Below are 23,749 nucleotides of genomic sequence, written 5' to 3'. Positions count from 1 at the left end.
TATTAGAGGATAAAAAGGATCTATTTTATAAACATAAGCTGGAATATTAAACCTCTCCAGAAGTATTCAGTGTTGCCAAAGAACTAATCCACCAAATTCTGTACAGGAGAGTGAGATGAGTTTCCAGAACCTGATTTGCACGTGTGCAAGGTCTATAGACCTAGACAAATCAGTGGGGATTTGGGGGTTGTTTACTTCATTGCTTGTTGGTCTCTTTCATTTAAAAGAGAAGTTATGGCTAGGATAATGGCTAGTTAAATCAAATTTACCATATCTATCACAATTGATTAGCAGGTGTCTTTTTAGCTTTCTGTATTTGCTTTCTGAAATATGTTTGTCTATTTGCATATGAATTGAGTGGAGGATAGTTCTATACACAGGTAACTTCAGAGGCAGGAAATAATCCCATCAGTAACCTTAAGAAAATATATTTTTATTTTTTGGGGGTTTTGTATATTTTATCTTTTTGTTTGATTGGGATTTTGGAGATTTTATTTTTTTTAGGGTTAATCAAAACTGACAATCTTCTATTATTACAATGCCATTAGATGAAACCAACACAACCTCACTGCAAAAGCAGCAAATCTTCGCTGCTTTTAAAGTAACAATTAGATCCCATACCCTGTCTGAAGTAAGGTTGATGTTTTAAAGTGTTTTTTCTGTTCTGTTTTCCTTCCTATTATTCAATAGCTAAAATCATCAACTCAGTTCCAAGAACATATTTAGCTGACTGATTTAATCTAATTTGCTCATTGAGCATGCACTGGTATAAAAAGAGTGCAAATCAATAGCACTCTTGGATATTTTCAAGATCATTTCAGTTTCTGCTCCCATGTGTCAACCTTCTTCTACTTTTATAAGACAATGAGCAAAGCTGGTGAATGGGGGTATGTAAAGGTCAGTATTCCATGTTTTTTAAATGTATGAGGAAAATGTTGTTATTAACTTTGTGGTGTGGTTTGTGTGATATACTGCTAATCATCCTTGGTTTAACAGGAAAATGCACCCCATATTACAGAACTGATACCTCCTTGGCAGGCTGTTTTCTCAGATGCATCTAAGACTTGTAATGCTGTTTATATTGGTTTGTTGTCCTGTTAGGTTGTAGTGTCAGATAATCGTACCAGACTTCTTGGTGCACATTTTCTTGTCTGTTGTTGTATAACTTAGTCCTTCTCAGAACAGTTGGTGGGTTTTGTTTTCTTCTCTGCCAGCTTCGTGAGAAGCTGCTGTTTAAAGCTGACAGGCCACATGCATTTATCTGCCTTTGGTTCCTGATTTGATTATTTTTGTTTATATTGTACTATGCTCTAAGCATTTATTCATGAATCTCTCATCGGGGTCTCAGCTTCTAGAAAATTCTACAAGCTTTTTTCAGATTTTTCAAAGTGCATTTATAGACTGTAAAAGCATAGCTCTCTTCTAACATTGCTTTGGAATGTTGCTAAAACCCCATGGTCCCCATTTTTCATAAACAAGTAGGATGTGCTTCTGTCTCATCCCCTCCAGAAGCACAACCCTGACAATAACTGTTTCAGTCACTGACCATTACTTTGCAAGATCTTCCCCAGAGCAATTTGTGTGCTGCCATCACATGAACTAAAGCAATACTATTAAACTGTTAAAGTGATGACAAAAGCTGTGTTTTCCAGTAGAAGCTGAGGTTAGCTGAATGCTGGCACTGTTGAGACTGGTGCCCTGGATCAACAGACTTTCTTACTGACTGAGGTAGCTGCCATATATTCTGTGGTCCAGAAGAGATGCTTATGATATTATCACGTGCAGGACAGGAAATATGACGCTGATATATGTTGAGTGTATCTGGAACCACAGCAAAATCCATAAGGAATGCTTACGTGTAATCATCTGTGTGATTTAGATGTAATTTAAAGCACATTGTAACTAAAAGGAGAAAAACCAGGAAGCAACAATGAAATTAAAATATTGAATAGAACAAATCAACATGTAAACCAGTGTTTTGTTGTCCTTAGAAAACAGGAATAAGTGTCTAGGAATGTAATCTATTTTAAAAAGGCACCAAAAAAAAAAAAGTTCACGTTCTTCTGCCATCTTTATCCCTAGAATATTATAGAGTAAGTTTAACTACTAAAGAGGTGTTTACTACCAGAACAAATTTTGTTTGCATTATGTTGTCAAATGCAGAGATAGCTGTGAGTGTAGACATACCAATTTAGACAAAAAAGTGATGTGCAGTGATCTTTGTTTCCAATTTAAAATAGGAAAATAAGTTTAGTTTATGATTGGTTATAAGGAAAGGATAAATTATTGACACATTTTGAAATGAAGAAAGATCTTATTTTCTTCTTAAATTTATTTTCATATTATGAGGAAAATGGTTTAAGTAGGTTTTGTTACTAATGTAACAAAATTTCAAACTAGTGGTCTTCTGGAAGGGCCTAAGTCATATTATGGGATGATTAATACTCACAACACCTCTGTGAGACAAGGTTGAAAGATCCATTTTGGTAGGATATATGCTTTGACTCGCATATTAGGGAAGTGGCCTGGAGATGCTAAGCTTTCTCTCCATCAGTGTGTTTGCTGAGTACACTGTGGGTAAAGTGACATAGCTACCTTGTCAGTTCACTGACAAAACATGAAAAACTAGCACCAATGAGACTTGCTTGGCCATCGTTTTGCAAATGTCATAGTAACACACAACTCCTCAGTCTCTCATCCTCTGTGTTTTCTCTGGCTGAACAAATTTGCCCTTTCAACCCAAACATGCAGACAGCTCCTGTCAAACTGAAACCTTTGTGTCCTTAAGCTTAATAAATATGTTGCAGGCACAGTGCTGTAGGTATCAATGCAATTCTTTGCACATATATGCATTTTTTGATAAAATTAAAAATGGCTTTTGATCAAGAAATCTTTCCCAGTTTTTTTCCTAATCTTGGCAGAAACATTTAGCATAGCATATTTTAGTATTAAAAGCCTATTTCTGACAGCAGCCATTTCTTTGTCTAATACTTTGCCAAAACCTTTTTAACATTACAATATTCCTCTTACAAGCTCTATTTATTTCTAAATTAGAATATGATAGCACTGACATGTAAGCGAATACAGATTCTTTATAACTCTAATTATACTCTTCAGAATCTAATAATAAGTATAGTTCTTTTTAAGACTGATTATCACTTTACTAGAATTCTACCTGACTCCTTAGGATCACTGATAATTTCTTTCTTATGTTTTAATATTGAGAAATGTCAGAAAAAAATTCTGTGGATAAATATCCTACTTGTGAGTCGATATTAGGCTTTGTTAAAAATATAAATCTGTAAAACAGATGGCATATCCAGGATACCCTGTGTTCACTAATTAAGACTTAAACTTTTATACTTGAACACTTTATTTTCAATGTTCTTATAGTAAAACTTTTTGTAAAAGAAAAACTGCACTTTACACTTATTTTACTCTAAAAGTGATTTTTAAGTCTTCTTGAAAACTAAACTTGAATTTCTTTAGATATTCAGCTTATTTTCATCATCCAAGTGTTGGAGTAATTTATGTCCTCATTGCAAATATGATCAATTTCTCAGATTTAGATTTTTCTGTTCACTTAAGAATATACTTGAATGTGAACATATGAGGACCCTCAATAGAAATAAAGATCAGAGAAGCTGATCTCTAAATTATTGTATTAATGACAAAACAGAAATTAGTTGGAAAACAGACAAGAAATGACACGCTGTGCAGCACTTGGATTTCCATGTGCGTGGGCAATTAGCTGATGTTCTTTCCTGTTGCCACCTCATCAGCATCCAGAAGCCAGCACATCATTTGGGCTTGGAAGGATTTTTGGGTGATCGTCTCCTCTAAAACTTCCTGCTCAAAGCCTTCACTGCTCCCTTTCTGGTGAGGTTTTATTGCTGAGTTCAATGTGCTCAGGGGTCTTCCCCTGGTGACATAAAATTGTTGAGGGGATTTTTTTACTGTCATAGCTTCTCTTTTGAAAAGAGTTGTTAGCAAAGAGGACAGGGATGGTGGAAAACTGAAGTCCTGTGATGCCCTTGATTTATTGCCTTCTTTCAGTTCTGAGCTTTTAGTCCTATAGAGGCATCTATATATAGAATATGTTACACACTTGTAGCTTTTTCAGCAAGAAATTAGCTGAAGGATGGGATCTTGAACTCAAAAGATTAATTTAAACTTCTTCTGTGCACGTGCATTGAATTTATTTGCTATGAGCAGATATGCAGTGCCTTGATAACCAGGGCAGTTATTACAAAAATTATTTGTTATGAGTATTTGTGTATCTGTGTACATATGTAGAGAGAGCTATGTATATAAATGTACCTAATTAAAGTGGGAAAATTATTTGTCCAAGTATGAAGGAACATCCAATATAAATATTAGTGCAATGTACAGTATTCACCTTTCAATTTTTTTTTTCTGGCAGATACTATAAAATCTATAAAAACTTACTGTCTGATTTTCATCAACTACTGTAGTAGTCGGTGTGCATTTAATGGAATTATTTTTTCTGTGGGCAACAAATACCTTTAGAAGTTGAATCCAAATGACAAATTGCAGACAAATTGGGGTTCTAGATCACTAGGATTCCTTATCTAAATTGTTTGCACATCAGATTTCTTTTGTAGCACTGAATAATTTGGACAAATGACCTTTCAAATGGTAATTGAATTTCCTTAACAACAGTTGGGTGATGGTACATAAAAAGTAATAAAAGCCTTTAGCAGTGCCCTTTCCTGGAGCTTGTCACAGTCTCTACCTCTGATAGTGAGTGACACTTACTACACAAGTCATATTTCCTTAAAAGCCATGGCTTTGCTCATGTTGTATCCAAAAATATGCTTTCTTCTGTAAGTTAACTGTGTGGTGATAAAATCAAACTATTTGGGGTTTGTTTTTGTTAATAGTAGAACAGTTTACAGGCAACTCATTTTCTTAAAAATATATTCTCAGAAACTAAGGTTGCCATTAGAAATTTAGTTTCCTATGTACTGAGAGATCGATTAATTTAATTGTCAGTAATTTAACTTTACTATCATAAGGGAAGTTTAATTCTGGATTATTTGCATGAGAACTACACAACTTGATAACCATGTGTATGTTGTCTGAAGCTCCTGTGGGATCAAAATCACCTCTGCCAATACTGGGATTTTTGATCTAAGAATTTTAGATTTGGCCTTCAAAATGCAAATATTGTGTAATATAGAAACAGAAAAATGGAGAGTAAGTACAAAATTATAGCTAAATAATTTTTTAAATTAAATAACTTTTCCTGATTCTCTCTGACTGGTACAGCTAGGAAAATTCAAAAGCTAATCTTTAAAATAGTCTGTTTATTCCTGTGTCTTGCAGAAGAAAAGGAAAAATATTTAAAGAACAGATATTGCCCAAGAAGCCAAACCTTCCAATTTGTCATCCATATTGTTTGAACTGTGGGGGTTTTTTGCTTTCTGAAAGACAAATTATATGTTAGTAAAATCTTATAAACTCTCATACAGACTAATATTTAGAGCCATAAAACTTTAGTTTGCTGAAACATTCTGAAAAATACTTCTCATGTGAGCTCCTTTCTTTTTGTAAGTTGAGGCAATAGCGACACCCTGAGAATGGTTTATTTTTATTACTCATCAGTCTCCCACACATATATATTTACTGGATTCTGTCTGTAGTTCCCTCTTTCTGGAATACAGGAGTGTTTTGGTGGTTTTAGCAAGTGGTTTTTACCTTGGATTTATTTTGCTTTCTATAAAATTTCTTGTGATGCTGTAGAGAGCATATGCTTTAATAAGCATATGCTTATTAAAAATAATTCATAGGCCAAATACCTGATACAGGTAATGGCATAACAGCAGTTTGGAAATATTTGCTCTTTGGTTGTCTGGCATAGCAAAGGTCTTATGATTTTACAAATGTTTTTTATATGTGACCTCGTTTGATCACGCACAAGTTTAAATTCACTAGGTCTTATGTGCTTGTTTGCTTTCTCTTAATAAATCCAATTTGTCTGGGTTTGACTCTTCAAGAACATAAATTCTTCAGACTGGGTAGTTCTCCCCCTGTTTTTATGAGTGAAAAACACAGTACACTGGAAAACACCCAGAAACTGTAATTAATTAGTAAGAGTGGTAGATGTTTACTCAAAACTGACAGAAATTGTTCAGATTTTTGCCATCTGTAACCTGAAATATACTATTTCTTCTCCCATGGTAATAAACAGGGTTAAACCCTCATTGTAGTTGGCACTGCCAGGACTTTCCACATCAGTTCGACTATACTGGAAAATTGATTCAGATCTAAGTAAGCCACTCCATGTTGAATAAAAATTCCCATAAAATAAATATATTAGGTATATTAGTTTCCTCATGTATCTTTTTCTTCAGTGTCTGAGTCCTGTATGTTTTTTTCATTTCTCTAATTTTTATTGAGTCATTATACTTGTTAAGTATTTAGTGGATTTCTGATTGCTGCAAAGAAAATAATTGGGCTAGATAAGAGAAATCAAAGCCTTTTTAGTGCACTTGGAACAATTACAGATATATGACTGTAAAGCTAAAAAGAACAGAACACGGTTTATGAAAATAAAAGCATAATACATTTTATGAAAAATAATGGCATTTCAGCAATTTCTTAAATTCAAATCTTAGCAAAGCAAATATTATGTAATGATACTGAGAACTAACCTTTCTTTAGGGGAAATGTAATTTTAATGTTGATAAATAAAGGGCGTCATTATTAAGAAGACTTGTGATGTTTAATGCTGTTTTTATTTGATGATTTCAAACTCTTGTTTGATTCAAAATACTGTTGCCTTCTGAGCTGTAGTAAAAAGTGTTCTGAATAATCATTCGCTAGAGGTCTGTGACAAAGGCTTTTATAATAAACCAATTTTTCAATTTTATTTTGGTTAATAACGTGATTCTGTACTTGTGGAACAACTGATTGTACCTGTCTCTGAGTGTGTGAACTTGTAACAATTTCCCTAGAAATGTCATTGTTTGAAACAGTGTTCTTGGGGTTGGCATTAAAATGTCAGTGCACCAACTGTTCAGAAAGCTGCTGAGTTTCATGACACAAATGTTGCCATCTTCCAAGTGAACTAAGTAAGCCAAATATGCTCTTTTCTTCTTCATTGGTTTCTAAGCTTCACTAGGAATAGTTAGATAAGTGTGATTCCCATTTTAGTAATTCATGTATTTGTCTTGTTATTCTCTAGAAAACTCCTTATCAAAGCTCTCAAAATGAGTGCTTTGTATTCAACTCTTAAACCCTTATATAAGTATCTACAAGTGTACAGAAGCATTTGTTGGATTTTCCTTCCCTTTAGGAAAAAGAAAAGGCTGAACATCTGAAATTTCTGATTGTTTTTGAAGGAGGTATGTGCATATATGCACAGATGGTGTTTTTAGGAGCCTGATTTTTCTGCCCAAACTTCTAACAAGTGCAGTCTTGCATGGAAAGTGTGTGTGTGTGTGTGTGTGCAATTATTTTTTGAGGGGGGGAAAAAAGTAAGTGCAGTGTGATATTTCTAACAATAGCAAGATTAGGCTCTGGTTTTTAAATAAAAATAATTTCCCTACTCTTTCTTGAAAACTTAAACCTATCCCTTTAATACTGAATGTTCACTTGTCTGCAGCAAACAGTTGTAACTAACATCTCAAAGCCAGTGTATCAATGGATTTTTGTAAGAAGAACTGAAGCGAATGAAGTAGAATTTTTGGATGCTATCATCAGGTGATCCATCTGTTTTCTGAGGCTTAGGAGTCTGTAGGCAACCCTGTATCCCCTATAAAACAAAATTTCAGATGTTATCCTGACTTACAGGGTATGAACTCTATTGAATTTAGCATTTTTAAAAGGTAGTTGTACTCTGGAGGTGTATGCTATGGTGATCTAAAGGAATTGCCACATTTATAAACCCTTTCAATCAGTTCTGAGGCTTTTGTGAAACCACATAGTATCTTTGCTTCAAAAAGTCATAGAATCATAGAATGTTAAGGGGTTGGGATGGGCAATAAAGATCATTTTGTCCCAAACCCCCTCACCAAGTGCAGGGACACCTCCCCCTACACCAGGTTGCTCAAGGCCTTATCCAGCCTGGCCTGGAACACTGCCAGGGTTGAGGCATCCACAGCCTGCCTGGCCAGCCTGTTCCAGTGCCTCTCCACCTACACAGAAAAAAAATTTCTTCCTAATATCTAACCTAAATTTCCCCTGTTTTAATTTCTATCCATTACTCCTTGTCCTGTCACTACAGTTCCTGATGAAGAGTCCCTCTCCAGCTTCCCTGTAGGCTCCCTTCAGATACTGGAAGGTTGCAATGGGGTCTCCACGCAATATTCTCTTCTCCAGGCTGAACAGCCCCAACTTTCTCAGCCTGTCTTCGTAAGAGAGGTGCACCAGTCTTCTTGTCAACTTTGCTGCCCTCCTCTGGACTTGCTCCAACAGTTCCATGTCCTTCCTATGTTTTGGACACCAGAACTGGATGCAGTACTCCGGGTGGGGTGTCACAAGAGCAGAGTAGAGGGGGAGAATCATCTCCTTTGACCTGCTGGCTGTGTTTCTTTTAGTCATCTTCAATTTAATTGCTTTGCAGACTAAATTCTTTCCACTTAAAATGTAGTACTATCTTAAGCTTTTTATGTGTTCTTTAGGTGTACTGTGTTATGAAACAAGATCTTAGGGAGGCAGTGGTCCTTGAGACGTGCCCTGCCCAGCACAGCTGTGTTCTCAGCAACATGGCCTCAATACTTGTGATTGCTGCTTGTTCTAGAACAGATGTATTGGTCACATAATCTGACCAGTGGATGTTTAGGATTGTACGGAGGCAGCGTTGACGGAAGCGTTCTAGGAGTCGCAGGTGGTGGCGGTAGATGACCCATGATTCAGATCCATCTTGCTTTATGGTGAACTTGCCACTGGCTGCCGCAAGAGAGGAGCCCCAAAGAGAAGATACAGGGACTCCCTGAAACAACATCTCAGCCTTGGCCATGTTGATCAGCATAACTGGTCCACTCTGGCCTCAAAGTGGAGGTCTGGAGACACACTATAACACTTCTGCTTCCTTTGAGAACGCACGCAGGATCACTCTTGAGGAGAAAAGACAACGCAGAAAGAATCGTGCCTTGCAGAATATACCACCTAAGGAGTCTTTCTGCTGTGCCTTCTGCAACCGGACGTGCCTGTCTCATATTGGCCTATTTAGCCACCAATGCGCTTGTAACAGCTGTGGGTAGAGCCCTTCCCAAATCTTTGTTCACGAAGCCCAGCCGTGAGATGAGTTATGAAACATTAAAATGCTGAACAGATAAGAGAATATAATTTGTGCACTAGTGCCTTTTTTAACCCAAGTTTTTAATACATTTTAGGTGTCACTTTTTGTCTTGCTAGGAGTTAGTTTATAAACAGTTGCAAATGTAAATCTTCACTCTATATTTTTTTTGTTTGAAATCTGATTCCAGTGGTTTTCTTTGAAGCAGCACTCATAAATATTCTTTAATAGATGAAAATATCCTTGAAGAGCAATGCATTTCTAAACTGTTGTAAATGTCAAAGGAAGGATGGAGGTACAAATTATCTCTGAACTTAATATTTCTACCAGAAAATTCCCCAGAGGGAAAGAAGCTTGCAGAGAGCACTGGTAATGCATAAATACCCATGCTTATTCAAGAAATGATCTTTAAGATATGATGTACGTTGACGTTTGTGGAAGGTTATGGTTGATTTAAGTAACTTTGTCTCTCCTTGTACTAATGAATTCCTGTATGGCTAGGAAGGAACTGAAACTCCATTTCCCTATGAGCTTCCCTTTTCGGTCTTGGCTTGGATCTCTAGTCACAAAATCAGTTTTGCATGAACTGGGTTTTTGATCATTCTCTGTCCTAATGAAGCCAATATCCAGAAAGCACACCCCTCTACTTTCTCCATCCATATGCTAAAGGATGTACACAGTGTACATATAGGAATATACAAGCAGAGTAATCTGTTAATTTTGCCCATGTTCTCAAGTATAGGACATTGTTCTACTCTGTAAATTGTGTGTACTCTCTAGTGTTTTGTAAAAATTGACCAAAGTAGGTTATCAGATTACTAGCAAATTTTTAGTTGCTACCAAAAAAACCCTACGCATACATCAAAGAATAATATACTGCATCAGGATACTGTGAATAAAATGTTCTGGAAAGGCTTGTAATATTGCTTCAGGAGAGGCAGTGAAATGATTAGATGGTGAGAACTGAAAATCAACAAGGTGCGCTGTGCTGGAGAGGGCTCAGAAGATGAGGGAAGTCTGCAATGCCAAAGAAAGTCTGGAGTATGGGATTAAATTGGTGATAAGTGGAAATCTGGATGACTAGATAGAATATATCAGATTGCCAGTAAATTTCTGTTGTGATATATTACAGAGGTAGAAAGGAATATCAGACTCAGGTAGAATGGTGAGTAACAATGCAATGTGGAGATAAGAGCATATGGAAATTGTAAAGGGGATTGTTATATCAGGATGTAGTACTTTGTCAAATGTTTCTCAGGAACCTGTTGATACTGTTTTTTACTTGTGAACAAAAAAAAGAATACGTTGGTAGGTTATCAATATAAAGGTTTTTTACATCATGTAGCAGCTCTGGGAAATATGAGTGTCAAGGGCAGGTAGCAAGTCCCTGAGGTTTTACCAAACAGGGGTTTTCCCTTCAGCTGTTAAATATTTTATTCTAATATTTTGTTTTGAATTTAATACTCAGAATGTCTCTTGGGGTGTAATTCCATTTTATGACTTTGTACACTTCCCCTAAAAATATGGGAATATTTGCACTAGGAGAGACACAAACATAAAAGAACACGATTGAATACTGAAGGCATCTGTTGTTCTCAGTAGGAATGGGATCCTGAGGGAAGAGATAATCTGCTTGAACTAATATAAATTGTGAACTATGACAGATTAATTTAAAAGAAATCTGAAATAGGATTATAACTTAGAATGCCTAGGAAAAAAAAGTCTTGGACCTGCAATGTTAAACTAATTATTGCATGAATATTTATCTCTTGTTTTCTCTTTACATGAGCTGTTTCTTGTGACACTGTGTTCAGAGACTTGGCTTAGGAGTCTGTGTCCAATGTGTCTTCACTTGTCATCATCTCTCTATTCCTCAGTTTCATCATAGGCTGAAATGTAATTTTACAAAGCTTACACATCAGCATTCTTGCTTAGTTTTCAGGTTCTCCTTGATTTTAGAAAAATATATATATAAGATTTACTAGAGTATATGCTTAAATAAAATTGTATTTATTGCAGATTAGAAAAATGAGACTAAAGTAGAAATACCTTGAACAACATGAGTGTCTTTGCTTCTCCACAGGCTAGACTGAAAGCACAATAAGAATTAAGATGAAGCCATTTCTTTCAAAGCAATCCTCATTCTTGTCTTGTTTGATGAACTTCTTACTCTCTTTTGCACCCAATTTTTAAATTTCTAAGCCTTGGAATTTCATTTCTGTATTAGTCACAGCTTTGTAGAGCCTTTTTTTGGTGGTTAGTTCTTCCCACCCCCAGCTTTGATATCTGGAAAGGGTCAGGGTTAAGGTTAAGTAAAAACTTGAAGTAATTTTTACGTATCAATTTTATGCAATGTCAGTAAATTATGTTTGCCCTGAACTTCGATTCTGTTCTTTAGAAGCTGGCATGATCTCTTGCATAACACACTTGGGAAGTAATTCTGGGGTCACTCATTATGATATACTGTCAATTATGATACTTTACTCCAGTAGCTTGTGACCATACTGTCATGTAATGGGAAACACTGCCTCCTCTCTTATAGAGTCTTCTGTGCTGTTAATGTGCAATTTCTCTTGTAGTTAAAACCGTCTTGAAAATGGTGGGAGGAGAGAGAAAAGCTGATGCAATTGTCTCATATAGTAAAATACAGGTCTATACTGTCGATAAAATACTATTTTTTTTTGCTGCAGGTCTTTCAGTCAAAAGCTGAAAGGGGAGGAAAAGTGCAGCAAAGGATGGCCTCCTCCTGTCTCCTTTTTCCTACTGGTCTAAACTTGGAAGTAGTGATGAGGAGGGTTGAGAGAGGGGTAGGGAGTGCTCTACCTAAATTCAGCAGCAAGGATAGCATTTAATACCCAACTGATTTGGAACAAACTGCAGCAAATGGTTTGGATTAAGAGGTCCAAGTCATCTTAAGCACAAATGAGAGTGGATATCCCAAAAAGTCCTTTTCAGTTCTGTGTTTCCAATTTAGCTTTTCTGGACTCAAATGCCAGGATTTCTGTCTCCACAACACAATCCTTCAGTCTCTGCTTATATGTACATATTGTTTTGGAGCTGATGGTCTGATAATTGTTGGGATTTTGGAGAAAAGAATCTTTCTCTCTAGTTACAGCATGAGGAGAAGGGTTTTTTTTGTTGTTGCTGTTGTTAGTTTTGGTTTTTTGTTTGTTTCCCCACAAGCTTCTGCATGAGATATTGAAAAGCATTTTGGTTCTGTGCCTCACAGCCAGTGGCCCCTCCAGAAGTGGTTTGTGGTTGTGAGTCAAGATCAACAGCAAACAAGCAAGACTTCAGACCTCCAGAAGCTCCAGAAGTTTGAGCTGATGCTCTTTTTAACAGCAAATATTACAATAAAGGCCAATAATTTGCAACCAGTAGTGGAATTGCATTGTGGTGGCAATTAAAACCTCTGCTGGAGAAAACAGACATTTCTGAAACCCTGCTAAGTGATTGTTCCAGCTACGCTTCTCTGTTTGACACTTTGTTCTCAGTGTAGTCCTGAATCTCTGCCACTTTACCCTCAAATTTAGAAACATATCACATCAGGGTTAGTAGAGTCTCACAGTCCAATATTACTACATGTTCCCCTACAGGCAGAGAGGAAAAAAAATCCAAACCACAAAACCCCAAAAAACTTGACAAGTATTTTTTATTCTATAACTCACTTCTATATGCAAATCTACAGATAGAGTAAAACTACTGGTTTTTATTATTGCCTTTTATACATCATTCTACCATTAAACTTGTCCACTGAGTTATCAAAAAAAAAAAAAAAAAGAAAGTAAAAGAAGGAGATAATTCATGGTCTCTTCTTCAAAGTGATAGAGGAAGCCAATTCTTGTAATTAATCTTAAAGTTTTTATAATTTTAAAAGATGGAAGCGATTTAAACCCCCGAAGAGAAGGAAAATAAATTAAAGAAATATGCCTTGTAGTTTTTCAGGTTTGATGGGCCATTCAAATTGCAAGAGTGATAATAAAAATGTGTCTTGCCAAGGAGTCTGAGCTAAGAAATTTTTGGACAGCAATATTTTTATAGAGCCACTTTTGTTTTGTCTCTTGTTTTGGGGGGGTTGTTGGGGTTTTTGTTTTGTTTTTTGTTTATTTTGAGGGTTTTTTGGTTTTTTTTGTGGCTTTTTTGTTGTTGTTGTTTTTTTTTTTTTTTTTTAATGCAACAATCTGCTGTAGTTTAATTGAATTTTTAAAGCCTTATCCTGATGTTCACTTTCTGATAGCCAAGGCAGCATAAGTACGTTTCTGGAAAAAGTATTTCAGTGCGTTCTCTTCTACCAACCTTAGACATACAGTCTCAGCTCTTTTAAAAATCACCTTTTGTTCAGTGTGGATTATTCATGTAATCCTGGGTTTTCTCAGAAGTGTCTCTTGTTAGAATTGAGTTCCCAGATTCTACACATGTTTAAAAGAACTAATAATTATGCTTGGCTTTGACCTTCCTCCCCAGCCTTAAATGCAGCATAGAGCAAGTGTTTCATATATAGAACAAAATAAAATCTCTAGGAAAACACCGAGGGTTCAGTGCTGCTTTCCAAAGGGTTCTTAACTTTTTTGCTGGAAAAATGTCTTGGCCATAATTATTTAATTACTTATGCCTTTGTTTTCTGTACCCTTTTTGTTACAACTTTTATCGTCTCTTTTTAAAAACTAAATATCTGAATTTTCACCACCAAAATCTTTGTGCCATTTAAAATGGATAACATTGCTGATACCCTTCAAACCCAAGGGAAATGACAGGAGGAATTTTTGCACTTGGTTTAAGCTAACAAAAGATGATCATGAAAATTTGATCACCTTCTTTTTAAATAAAGAACTGCTGGAAAAAGGAAGAGAATTGCTCCTGGCAAACCAGACTTTTTTTAAATTTTACTTTATTTTTGGTATCAAATGGTAATGACTGTGCACTAGATTATCTAGTAAAGGACTAAATAAAGATGTTTTCTTTTTTGACTCCTTTTTGGAGAAGTAAGTGAAGTCTGGACATGTCATCAGAAGTAAACTAGCTCTGTGTTGCAAGGAATTGGAGTGGTTCTAAAAGTCTGTATTGTGGAAGAAAAAACAGAACAGGAGGTTCAGCATGAGGCAGAGGAGGGCCCAGCCCAGTAATTTACCTTTTAAGAACTAGGGAGTGATGTAGAAACTGTGTGTTTCTGTCAATTCAGACACCTTAACTACTTCAGGCATAGGAACATCTTGCATGATTTAAAGTAAAAATTGATTTACTTCTTGTCTGTGGACAAGTATCCATTCTCTGGTGATTGGTGTGAACTGCAAGGTCAGAGTTAGTGCAGTTCTGGGAAATTGTTTTCATACTGCTGAGCAAGTTCAGAAGTTGACACTGCCCCTATATGATGAAAGTGGTTAAACCATGAGAACAACTTTTTGTAAAAAGTCACAAACAGGAGAGCAAACTGCAAACAGATTCTTGTGGTAAGACAAGGTGTTATGCATGAAATCTTGCTATGGACAAGGAAGGGAGCATGTCATACATCTATACCTGATCTATGTGTTTACAAAGCCATGAACTTATTTTTAGCTTATTTAAAATATTAATAGTATAAATAGAACTAAAGAAAAGTTTTTATTCTAAGTGCAGGAATACTAACAGTTCATATTGATATGAGATCTCATAGTACAACGCCTTAATGACTAGAGGCATTCAGGAGTAATTTTGCTTGGGTTATCATCCTTCGCTACATAGTACTGTTATCTTCCCTGAGACTTGTAGGATGTTGTGAAATAGGCTGTCCTCCTATTGATACTATTCTACTTCTATAAACCACTTTCAAGGCAGAGTCACACAAACCACTCATATGGGTTTTTTTCCCCCCTTTGGTTTGTGTCTTTAAAGAAGGAATGGTCCTGAGGAAGCCAAATCAATATATACTGAAGATGTGAGGAAATCCTGTGGGTTTTTTCAGAAATGCTTTGCCTTCAGAAAAAAAATCAACTGTTTTAAAACATCTATTACCCACTTATCTCCATCTTTTTTTTTTCTTTAATTAGGTGGAAAACAAAAGAGGTAAGCTATTAAAACGTGACTAATCTGAATTCTGTCTGATGCATCATATGAAGGACTCATAAAATTTCATTATTAAAAGAAACTTGAGGTTAGTTTAATCAAGACAGGAATGAAAACAGTATGACATGCCATAAATCCTTTATTAAACAAAACTGCTAAGGGCATATTTGCAATTAAGATATTTATACCTGACAAGTTACCTGTGGATTGGAAATCATAGAAGGTTGTTGGGGTTTTTTATTTTTTTCCCTTAAGTCTCATTCTTTGGGCATAAGATAACTCTAATGGCTTTTTTTTTTTTTTTGACTGAAGAGCTTATCTCCCATTTTTAATACAGTTTCTACAGTAGAGATAGCTGCCCTGTTCTGATGGGGAAAAGTCTGAAATCATAATTTATGTAATATAAAACATGATTTCTATTTAGTGACTGAAAATCTATATCAAGGCACACAGAGCAGTGTGAACTAGGAAATTTCTGCAGGGCTTAAACAGAAGCAATATTCATATCCACCATATAAGACCCTGTAAAGTTTACCATTATTCTTCTGGTGTTCAGGAGTTGTTTTCTTCTAGAAGTATTTCTTGTCCTCACAATGAGAGATACAAGCAGTGATATTCTTCCGTATCTTTAAGTTCCTGAGTATCAGTGCTGATTATGTAATGTGCGTGTATTATATCAAAATTATTGTTCTTTGGACTGATCTATCAAGTCATTGGGAGTAATGCTCATTACCAGCCTTGCAGTTAACTTCTTGTTCTAGGCTTCAGGGTTAGAAATTTTTTTACAGACAACTAATGAAGTTTTCCTTTGCTCACCTACACCATATACAGGTTATTATCATTATCACTGAATTCTTACTTTATAGGAGCTGAGTTCATAATAAAACTGCTTCACTTCCTTAGGCTGTAGAGTTGGAAAATGTTTTGTTTATGTTTAAGGCCTTTATTTGATCACATCTTAGACTGTTGTTGCTAGGAGACTGCAATGATTTCATACTCAATTTCTAGTTTCCTGAGGTCTCAAGCACGTGGTCCCAAATACTTGCCCTGCCACTGAGTGTTTCCAGATGGGAGTCAAAAAATTCTGTCTTTCACTGATGCCTGTGGGTCACATTGATATTGAATACCCTGGTTGCTCCCTTTCCCTGCTTTTAATCTCCAAGATTTACTTTGATTCTGTCTCCTTCCATCTCTGGTCTTTAGGGACTGATTTAAAGTGGTGTAAAAAGGACACAGGAGAGAGGTTTGCCTGAAGCCCCAAGTACTTGTGGCCATACTTTCCAGAGAAATGGTCATATATATATATGGCTGCAGAAGAATATGTGGTAGGAGGTAGGAAAACAAATCATGATACTGCCCAGATATTGAATGTGGCAATCAAAATCTACCCACTGTATGAAACATGAAATTTGAAGACCCTAATGCAGACTCAGATATTTCCTTTACAGGTCCAGCAATGCTTAATGGCTGTGATACCCTCTGATTCATATCCTTGATAAACATTTCCTGCCTGAAGCACACACTGGGCAGCTTTTTCAGGCTTAGTCTATATCATGTAGCCTAGATGAATTTCCAATTGACCAGAGGTTATGATAAAACAATTTTTGGAATGTGTTTTTTATTTGCTTGTGATGAAAATAAGCATGCAGAATAGAAAATTGTTATTCAGTTTAGAATGGTAGAGTTTTGAGCATATATAAACCTTTCCTATTACTCATGAGCAAGGTTCAGCTCAGGTTTATCAAACCATAGATATGATCAGATCAATTCTAAGTATATTTAAAATTATTTTTCTGTATGTCAGAGTTAAATGAGAGCTCATCAACTCTATTTTATGGGAAGAAGATCTATAGGTCAGTATTACAATAACATCTGTTCTGGAAAATCTAGAGTAGACTAGTAACTGCTTGTGTTCCCCAAAAGGCATTACTGAAGGATTCCACAGGAATGCTGTTAAACTTTTTCTTCTCCTTATCTGCAGGAACCTGCTAGGAGGGAAAACACAGACCACAGGCCTAGCAATGTGATAATTTAAATTGCTCTCAATACGAGTATTTCATATGTAAAAATTAACATAATCAAATTTTGGATGAAGGACAGTTGTTTCAAAATTGCTTCAACCAAGATGTAGGTTGTAGAACTGTTTGGGCTGTAGCATCTGGTTCTGTCCTTCTCCTCCATGACGTAGTAACTGCAATATATTCACTCAAATACATTGCAATTCATGCCAGATTAAGGATGTGAAGGCCTAAAGATATGAACCTTTCAATCTTAATTTTTAGGTTAGTTCGGGCATCAATCCATGCCTACCAAAAATGCAAGGGGAAAGAAAATCCAAAAAAAACTGTAGGGAAGCCCTTGACTGTGATGATGAAACCTAAGTTTTGACAATTTATGGGAAAAGTTGTGCTCAAAGAAGTTACAATAGATGACTGAATAAATTACTGAAGCTATGAAGCCAACCTTTTTTAAAACTATATGTTTATTTCATATGTATACATACATAGATGTCACTACATATATGTGATGAAAACATAAGTCTTACGAATATTTTTACTTACTGACCTAAGTTGTACATAGTAACTATACTTAAAAATTCTCATAGCTTATTTGATGCAATGCCTATTCTATTCTCTTAAGAATGCTGCATAACCTAGTATGCATAAATGAAAGGTGTTTGCAGTCAGTTTCTGATATTTTTCTGTTTAACAGATTAATGTAGGTGTTGGGGTCAAAATGCAAGCTTTACAGTATATTTATTTCGTATGGACAGGATATGGATATGCTTTAGTTATATCAAATCTCAGAAGATTTATGGAACCTATAGACTATTACAGCTAAGGTTTCTATACCAGGGAGGCTGATTCCTTCCGATTTTTTCAGTTCAGCTTTCTCTTCCATTAACTATAGGTATAAATACTGCAGAATCTGGTACAACTAAAATGAATTATAATAACTGTTGTCTTGGAGGCACAACCCAACTCTCTTATGAATGACATATGTGAAAATAAGATATGAATCCAAAGCCACCAAAAAAACCCCTTATATAATTGATAGTAGCATATCTTAATTTTTTTTTAATTATTTGAGAATACTCAGCAATACTATCTTTTCAGGTTGTAAGATAGACCATATATCTAAAACAGGATCTGTATAATAAGGAAGAAAATATTTTAGTGTTCTGCAGGAAGTATATTGATAATGCTGCCCATGCAGCTTTGCTCACAGGTATTCAATATATATTGAACACTACAAGATAGCACTCTGGTTTCTGCAGTGAGAATTTTACAGTGCATGCACACAACTTAATGTGCAACATGAAAACTGCATTATGCCATGTTATGTTTCGGCAAGTAAGTCTCAGTCTTGTTTACTCTCCAGCACAAACCTCTGGCTGGCTAAGGAAGGTCAGGCTGGGAAGTTGCTCCTGTTTGACACTGCAGCATTCTGGAGTGATGAATATTTAATTAGGCAAGTGTGGACCATGTGGGAGGTTGAGGCAGCTGTAGCTCCTAGTTGACTGTCTGCAGTTTCATCTTAGAGTGTTGTGTGAAAATTAATCCTTGGGGTAAGCTTCAAGGACACTGAGTAGGTAAAAAAAGGCATTCTGACAGAGCAGCTAGTTACAGGGAAGTTAGGAACAAGAGACACAAACGTGTTAAGTGTTTCTGTTACACTCGTCAAAGATTTTATATTCTGGTGAGCTAAGCCACCATGTTTTATTAAGCTCCATAAATGTAATAGAAAATCAAGTTTGAACCTATAGAGTCTGGAACTCTAACAGCAATGAAAGTAATTTATTTTGTGCAGGTATTAGCTATTGGGATGGAGCACATGTATAATTTGTTGATATTAAGCAAACAGCACGCGGTAGCAGTCATTTCTCTGTGGTCCTATTTTAAACACAGGAACAGAGATGTTTGAAGGTATTATTCTTAGGAAACTTTCAGGAGAAATTAAAAACTATTGACAAAAGCAGGAAGACTGTATTAATTTTCAGTGGCATAGGCCAGGATAAAGATTTTGTATTATTTTGTGTTATACATTAAAAAACATTGCATGCATTTTGGATAAGTAACAGTTGGGCTGATAGGAAGGTTTTAATTGTATTATGAAGGATTTAAAAAAAATAAAGAAAGTAAATAAGTCTGTCTTTATAACCAGGGATGTTGGCAGTCCCCTTGCTCTCTGGCAGGCCCCTGGGCTCTGTGGAAGTTATTTTTCCACAAGACAGAACAAAATCATATCCACATCCCATGTAGACATCTGTTTTAAAATGGAATGGATGAAGCAAGAAATAGTTTTGTTTTCCTTTCTGTCACCATAACATTCAGGACAGACAGCAAAGAAGAATAACCATTTTAAACTAAGTAAATTTAGCTAGCAACGTTACTACTGATCAGTTAGGAAGGGAACATATGCCTGCATCTTTGCTTCCCCAGCTCATATTCTAGCATATAACCATCTCTGGTCTGTGTTAATGTCCAGACTAAATTTGGGCAAATGACGTGCAAGAGAATTTTTGTTGCTGTTCACTGGCTGTGGCTAAAAGTGGTGGCTTATACTTTCATAGGCATCATGAATAATTTGGAATTACTTCTGCAGTTTCCAGTGACTTCTGTGATGAATGACTCTAATCCTGCTGCATCCACTTGAATAATGATGGTGAACTTTGGACACCTCAGTGCACAGTACTGTTGAGTCAAGAAGTAAAAGTCCAGAGAACTTTTAAAATAAATACATTAGGGATTGTGTGGTTTAGGAGGACCGTTACTTGTAGGATAGGCAGGGAGCAACTGAAAGGAGAACTGATGATGGTCATCTACTTGTGGCAGCTGTTTATTAAGCTGATCGTAAACATCTTGCTGTTACCTTGTGTTCACCCATCTGTTTGTTTCTGCCCATCTGTTATTGCTTGCTATGCGCTTAGGTTGTAAATATTGTTGCTGTTCTTTTAAATAAGAAGGTTAGAAATCCTGTGATAAAAATGTTCAGTTGTAGAATTCAGTATGTGCGTTACGAAAGCCTCTGGAGTCAAAATCGAGGAAACTGTATACAGGTTTCCTGTGCTCCTGCTTGACTTCCTGTGGTTACCTTTTCTGATGAGGTTGAAGCATTTAATTGAGTTGATTTTTGTTAAAAGATTTCAATTTGCTCTTAATCAATAGCAAAGGCTAATTCAGGAGGAAATTTTGCTCTTTGAAGTCAGAGGAATGTGTACAAATGAAAGAGGTATACAAGGCAAATTGCCTGCAAGAAGTCAATGAAATTGTTCTCTGTATATGTCACTTCAGCTTGTACTGCTATTTTTTTTATTCCCAGACTACCAAATTTATATTTGGTATGGACTGTCATCCTTATTCCAAGAGTTTCTTCTCATCAAATATTTGTGATTGATTTTTTTTTTCTCTCTCTAAGCCATTATACTGTGCTTTTTGGAATTTGAGTCTTTGACATTTTTACTTACCTGCTAATACTGACCAGCTCTGAACTACAAGATTTGTATAGTTTTTCTTCTGTAGTTTTATACTAAAGCTATATCAGTGTATACCCACCTCTGAATATGGTTAGGATGCACTTCAGTTGCCAACAGGTTTGCCTGGCGCATAGACTAGTGAGAGTGCTGAGAACTGAAGTTATAAAAATGCACGTGGAATTTCATCTATGGATTGAATAGAATTTGATTTCATAAATTTATGGTTTCGCACTGTTTTCTTGCCATGGTGACAGAGGTTTTTAAGATTTTTCTCATAGCTTTTTGTAGAAACCCTGGAAGAAAGACAATATTTTATTATTATCAATAAATTTGTTTTGACTGCTCTATAGTATCCTCTGCACATTCAGGGAAATGTTTCCATTTTGCTTTTGAGCTGGACTGCTGTTGTGGACAGTCTTGGACAAAAACTGCATATGTTTCCTCCCTAGTCATTTCATTTCTGCCAAGTATTCAAAACCAAAATATTTTTGTGTTTTGTATTATTCTGGAAGCCTGTGAGCTGGACTGGGTGAAACAATTTGAAAATCCAGTTTACAAACAACTTTTATTTTTTCCTTCCATTTAACTTTTCCTAATGTCTGAAAAAACCTTTTGTTTTGTATGCATGTGTTTTACTCCTCTTCCTTGTACTTGAAATAGTGGTTTTTAAACCCTAATTTCTAAGTACCTGATTCCAAATTCATAACTTCTAGGAACAGATCCAGATCCCTATGACATTATTAGGATCTTTTTTTAATAGGTTTTAGTTCAGATCTGTGGATTATGAATTATAAGGGAGGGACCTAGCTTACAGATATAAGAAGTATTTATATACTTCACTGCAAAGAGACTGGTTCTGACTGAAGATTTTAGTGTATCCCATCAATTAAAAAAAATAAAAAAGGTATACTACCAATATACAGAAGTTGATATTCCCCAGCTTTCCTTCGTACTATTTCACTCTATTTGTCAAGAACCATGGTGGTTTTATTACAGTTTTCCTACCCCTTTTCCCTAATCTGCTATGTTGATTTGGGGCAAAAAAACTTTAGTCTTAGTCAGCCTTTTCTACTGAGCAGAGAAATATTGGGAGCTAGATTCATATACAATGCTATCAGAATACTGTGCTGTTTGTTAAAAGTATCTTGGTGACACTACTCAAAAACCTTTCATGAACTCTTCAAATTACTGTTATTGCTGTGTTGAAATGTAAAAGATTTATGAACAGTGTCAAAACTGGTAAAGCTTTTGTGGTTTTTTTTGCGGGGGGAGGAACAACAGCAAAATATGGTTTTGGTGACACATTCTTATGGCTTTCGAAAACCAATATTCCAATTCTTCAAGCTTCAGTTATTTTCAGTTCTTTATTTTGAGGTATCGCTGCTAGGGAAGATTCTATAAAACCATTGGAGATGTCAAAGGATTAAGAAGGTCAAGGATGCCAGCTGAGAACCATTGGTATTGGCTTCTTCTGACCTCTTCTAAAGAGATACAAACTTATGTTTTCAGTATCTCTTCACCTCTATTTAAGGAATTTCCCTGTGAGAGACCAGAGAAGTTCAGAAGTAAGGCACACTGCCATCTCCAATGCCTCAGAACTTGATGGAGTTTGTTGTGTTTTGGTGTTTCATTTGGTTTTTTTCCCCAAACTCTTCTGTGTTTTTTCAGAAAAACTTGGCCAAGAAATTAGCTCCTGCTTAAGATGAGTGGCTGTAGGAAGTAGTGCAAAAATGAAACACTGAAATTTGCCCAGATCCTTCTTGGACTAATCGTTGTGTCGAAGTAACCTGGGGGCTTCTGTGAGCTATTTCATTTTGGTTCTTTCAATTATCTGTGTAGCCTCACTGGAAGCATAAGACAGCATGCTTGTGCTTTAGATAGCAGACACAGAAACTGTGTCATCTAACTGCAACTAATGCTTTGATGTATTGTGCCTATAATGTATTTATCTCTGGTCGCTGCATAATATAGACAATAGCTTGAAGATGTGCATTTGTGTTTATGGTAATTTTTTTAAGGCATTCACCAAAATGTTTTATGGTCAACGCTGTCACTGAAATTAGATAAGACAGTGATTTTCTTCTGTTAAGCTTTTCTTAATGGCTTGTCTTTTTTTAACTGTATTAGGCATAACATATTGCATCACCCTCTAATGCAATAGAGCTGCTCTCCATGTTTATGTAGTGCAGGAAAGCACTCCAAGGGAAATGAAAACATATTCTTTGGGTTCTGTGGTCATGAATGAAGACTACAGCAGATGATTTTTATTAACCAGACACACTTCTCAAGCAAGACAGAAAATAATGAATTTATAACAGAAGAGTAAGGAATGTAGCTAGCTTCCTAAAGACAGTTTCTTGGAAGGATCCTAAGCACAAAATGTTAACTATGCCAGAGCCAGTCTCCATCCTGTCACAGGTCAGCAGCCGTACAGAGGTACCACTTGGGCTCCTGCTTCTTTATTCCTTCTGTGCAGGTGTGCGGTGGCCTAGGGTTTCCATGACCTTCAAGCAGGCTACGAGGCCTCAGGCCGACATGCAGAGAGAAGGCGGTGGGGCGTCCCCGCCAGTTCACAACTCGATTACATTCCCGCAGGTGAGACGGGGCAGGACCGTCCCCTCGGCCGCGCCGTTCGGCACCTGGCGCCGCCGGACCGGGCGGGGCGCTGCTGCCGGGTGGGTTTCGCTCCGCTCCGCAGCGTGGAAATGGAGGAATGCCGTGTCCCGGCTGCCTCCCACCTGCCCGCCTGCTGATCGCGGGCGGAGGGCAGCGCCGAGCGGGGCCGTTCCCGGGGCGTGGGACTGTGTGTGCGGGGCCGTGTGTGCGGGGCCGTGTGTGCGGGGCCGTGTGTGCGGGGCTGTGTGTGCCTGCGCGGCGCGGACAGCGGCCCCGCCCCGCCCGCCGGGCTGCGCGCCCGCAGAGCCGCCCGCGGGCAGCGCCTGCCGCGGGTCCGGCCGCCCCCAGGGCGC

At 36.8% G+C, this 23,749-nt stretch overlaps 1 protein-coding gene across 4 annotated transcripts in view; it reads left to right on the top strand.

The window, feature by feature from the left end:
* The window catches only part of KCNIP4 (potassium voltage-gated channel interacting protein 4), a 407,041-nt gene that overhangs the window by 78,482 nt on the left and 304,810 nt on the right, over positions 1-23,749 (top strand). The window lies entirely within an intron of this gene.

Source organism: Corapipo altera, unplaced genomic scaffold (genome assembly GCF_003945725.1).
Source record: "Corapipo altera isolate COAL_440 unplaced genomic scaffold, ASM394572v1 22, whole genome shotgun sequence".
Classification (NCBI taxonomy): domain Eukaryota; kingdom Metazoa; phylum Chordata; class Aves; order Passeriformes; family Pipridae; genus Corapipo; species Corapipo altera.
The sequence above is the reverse complement of the archived record's forward strand: the minus strand, read 5'-3'. Positions and strand labels throughout refer to the sequence as shown.